At 48.6% G+C, this 4,016-nt stretch overlaps 1 long non-coding RNA gene across 1 annotated transcript; it reads right to left on the minus strand.

The window, feature by feature from the left end:
- Window positions 1-2,391: 2,391 nt before the first annotated feature.
- Window positions 2,392-3,769, minus strand: LOC146755136 (uncharacterized). Its single transcript, XR_014938408.1, has 3 exons — window positions 3,496-3,769; window positions 2,958-3,045; window positions 2,392-2,494 (listed from the first exon to the last, which is right to left on the minus strand). It is a non-coding gene; the product is annotated as an uncharacterized LOC146755136 (long non-coding RNA).
- Window positions 3,770-4,016: the final 247 nt, after the last annotated feature.

Consider the following 4,016-nt stretch of genomic DNA (forward strand, 5'->3'; position numbering starts at 1 on the left):
GAAGAAGGAGTTAGCAATGTCAGTGGTGGCATACCATTTGGCTGCTTTTGACTCCAGCTCGTACTAGAGTTCCAACATGTCCGGCACAGCAGCGCTCAATGGGGGTGTGACCTCATTCAGGCCACGGTAGTCTACTGTCAGCCTCCATTCTCCACTGGCTTTACGCACTGGCCATATGGGACTGTTAAAAGGTGAGTGAGTTTTACTGATCACTCCCTGATTCTCCAACTGGTGAATCAAATCATGAATGGGGAGCAAGGAATCCCTGTTGGTGCGATACTGCCGTCTGTGCACTGTCTTTGTAGCAATCGGTACCTGCTGCTCTTTTACTCGTAGCAGCCCCACAACAGACGGGTCCTCTGACAGGCCAGGCAAAACAGACAGCTGCTTAATGTTGTCCATATCTACAGCAGCTATCCCAAAGGCCCATCGATACCCCTTAGGATCCTTGAAATGCCCCCTTCTGAGGTAATCAATACCTAGTATACATGGAGCCCCCGGGCCAGTCACAATAGGATGTTTTTGCCAGTCTTTGCCAGTGAGGCTTATTTCAGCCTCCAGCACCGTCAACTGAAGTATCCATACTTTACGTGATGTTATGATGTGGAATACTGATAGCAAAATTACAAAATTACAAAACCATGACAACCGCTAAGCATGATACCATCAGTAAACACTGAATCTTGCTGTCTGCCTCATTGATAAAGATGCTGAAGAGCATTGGTTTCAAGATAGGGATTGGGGGACCAAACTCATCATCAGACCCCACCTGGATGACACCAGCTTGCCCTGGAGAATCTACCTTGGCAGGTCCGTGTGCTAAGGAGCTGGACAGAACATGTTTTTGGAGAGTCAAACAGGCAGGTTCAACAAGTACCCAAGGTGGCCTTGCAAAACCAACTGGTTCTAGACATATTGCTGTTAAAAGAACCACAGGGTTCAGCTCCTGAGGTATATTCCTTACACCAGCTTTGAAAGAGGCCTCCAGTTCTCTGGGCCTGCTCTGAAGGAGCCCTCTTGTTATGGCAGTGCCAGCAAGGAGACCAGCCCTGACACAGCCGTTCGTATTGCCGGATACTGACTGCAGCCCTGGATTGCTGCTGTAGAGGCAACAGGACGGTCGTGAGACACACAAGACCTTCAGGACTGCACAAATGAGAGGGCTTGAGAGCTCTATGGCAGTGTAAAGAGATCAGAAATGAAAAGAGCACGTTGAGCTGATGTCTGCGGCTGTACCTCCCCAAATCCAGACAAAGTAGGAAGAAAGAAAAGCTAAGTAAACGTCAATTTTGAAAGCTTTTTAGGTATCATATAACGTATTCGGGGAATCTGGTTATATGGTTACATGAGCTCTTGGAGTGAAAAAAATGCAAATTAAGTAGGAAAGAAGTGAAATAAATTTTTATTTATAAATTCAATAACATTTATTTATTTTTTTTTTTTTGCACATTGCTATATCTCACATAAGCAAACAATCAAAGATGCATAAAAAAAAAAGAACCATCACTGGGAATCCTATGAGGAAGTTGTGCATTTTATAGAAGCTGGAATAGTGCGTATTGCAACACCTTCCTGAGAGCGTGCTTGATCTCCCTGTTCCTCATGCTGTAGATAATAGGGTTCAGTGTTGGAGGAACCACTGCATACAGAAGTGCCACTGTCAGATCCAGGAGTGGGGAGGAAATGGATGGGGGCTTCAGGTAGGCAAAAAACGCAGTGCTGACAAATAGGGAGACCACGGCCAGGTGCGGGAGGCACGTGGAGAAGGCTTTGTGCCGTCCCTGCTCAGAGGGCATCCTCAGCACAGCCATGAAGATCTGCACATAGGACACCAATATGAAAACAAAACACCCAAAGGCTAAACTGGCACTAAAAAATAGAAGCACAACTTCCCTGAGATTTGATTCTGAGCAGGAGAGCTTGAGGATCTGGGGGATTTCACAGAAAAACAGGTTCACAACATTGCCTTGGCAGAAAGGCAGTGAAAATGTACTGGCAGTGTGCAGCAGGGAATAGAGAAGCACAGTGCCCCAGGCAGCTGCTGCCATGGTGGCACAAGCTCTGCTGTCCATCAAGGTCCCGTAGTGCAGGGGCTTGCAAATGGCAACGTAGCGGTCATAGGACATGATGGTGAGAAGGGACAACTCTGCTGAGATGAAGAAGACAAAGAAAAAGAGCTGTGCAGCACATCCTGTGTAGGAGATGGCACTGGTGTCCCAGAGGGCGTTGGCCATGGCTTTGGGGAGAGTGATGGAGATGCAGCCCAGGTCGAGGAGGGCCAGGTTGAGGAGGAAGAAGTACATGGGGGTGTGCAGGCGGCGGTCGCAGGCTACGGCTGTGCTGATGAGGCCGTTGCCCAGGAGGGCAGCCAGGTAGATGCTCAGGAAGAGCCAGAAGTGCAGGAGCTGCAGCTGCCGCGTGTCTGCCAACGGCAGCAGGAGGAACTCGCTGATGGAGCTGCTGTTGGGCATCTGCTGTTGTTGGGCTTGGAGTCCTGCTCAGAGTGCAGAAGATAATGACAAATATAGACCATTCTCAGAGACACTCCTCCTGCTGTACTATAATTTTTTACTTTCCCTTCGGAAAACGATCATTATCATGAACTTCACCATCCCTTAAAAAGAAGTAGATTAGGGAGCTCTTATTTTCTTCTCATATCCTAATCACATCACAGCCTCCTGCATATTTTCGCCTTCAGAGCAGGTGTTCTTTGAGACCCCAGCCCCTGCCTCTGTGTACTTCAATCAAAAAATCTGCCTGTTTGCAGGAGACATCAACTATTAATGTCTGCAGAAAACAACGATGAGTTAAACTGATTGATTCCTTTTCAAAAGGAGAGGCTGAAAGTACAACCTGTGTGACTGTTCACAAAAGAAAAAAAACAACAAAAACAACAAAAAAGATGGATTGATAAAAAATAATTGTGAGTTGAAGAGCTGTTTTTAAGTTAGACATACCTTTTTAGATTTCTGCCACAATCCTCTTTCCTTCTTTCAGAACAGGAAATGGAAACCCCCTGCCTTGGCTCTCCTTTTGCAATGGACCCTAGGAAACATAGTGTTGTGCAGCGGAGCTGTGATCCCCCTGCCCCAGGCAGCAGCTGTGGCAGCACAAGCCCTGCCGGGGAGCTCCTTCCCTCCACACATCTCCCCGCAGCGCCCTGGGCAGCTCCCCGGGCAGGCTGAGTGCTGAGCCTGGCAGGCGGCAGAGTCCCATACCCGGCACACAGCCCCTGGGGCACAGCAGGGACCCTGCTCTGCAGGACAGCCCTGGGCACCCGCCTGCAGCCCCGGCTGCACAGCCTGCAGCCGTGCTGGGACACGCAGCCCTCATGGCTGTGGTCTGATACTGCAGCACAGAAGCCCTCAGCTGGAGCAGAAGGCTATTAACACAGTAAAGGAATATGCAGTGCCTGCAGCCAGATCTGCTATGGGATGTCCCAGATTAAGTGAAATTTCTATGAAAAGCATCTGCATGGTCTGTAGTGAGACTTACCATTTCTTGTTCTGTGAGTAACTCTCCTGCTGTGCTCTCACAGCCTGCTCACACCGTACACATCCTGGAAGCTCTTTCCCCTTTCTCTTCTCTCTGTCTGTCACTTGCAGTCTGTGCTGTGCACAACAGCAGCTCCTGGGCACAGCTGTCTCTCTGCAGCACTGCCCACTTGTATGAGCTCCCTGTGTCCCAGGAGCCCAGCCTAGCTCGGCACATCTGAGGATTTGAGTTTCTCTTCCTCGCTGCTTCCCCAGGAGATTTCCCTGGGGCTACAGAGCAGAAACCTTCTGATAGACAGCAGGCTCATCTCTGCTAAATGCACTTGGATGTCAGATCTGTTATTCACCAGTGGAAAGACTGATTCCAAAAGCATGGCTTTGAGTTGTGGAATCAAACTCTATAACCCAGAGTTAGGTTTTAAATTAGGAAGTCTAGTTATTAGTCTCTTATTAGTCACCTGGTGTAAGGGGATCACTTTTATCTTGCATACCTGTAAGCAGAAGTGTTATATATTTGAAAAC

The sequence above is a fragment of the Coturnix japonica genome, chromosome 36, assembly GCF_054131305.1.
Source record: "Coturnix japonica strain WE chromosome 36, WE-NBRP24, whole genome shotgun sequence".
Classification (NCBI taxonomy): domain Eukaryota; kingdom Metazoa; phylum Chordata; class Aves; order Galliformes; family Phasianidae; genus Coturnix; species Coturnix japonica.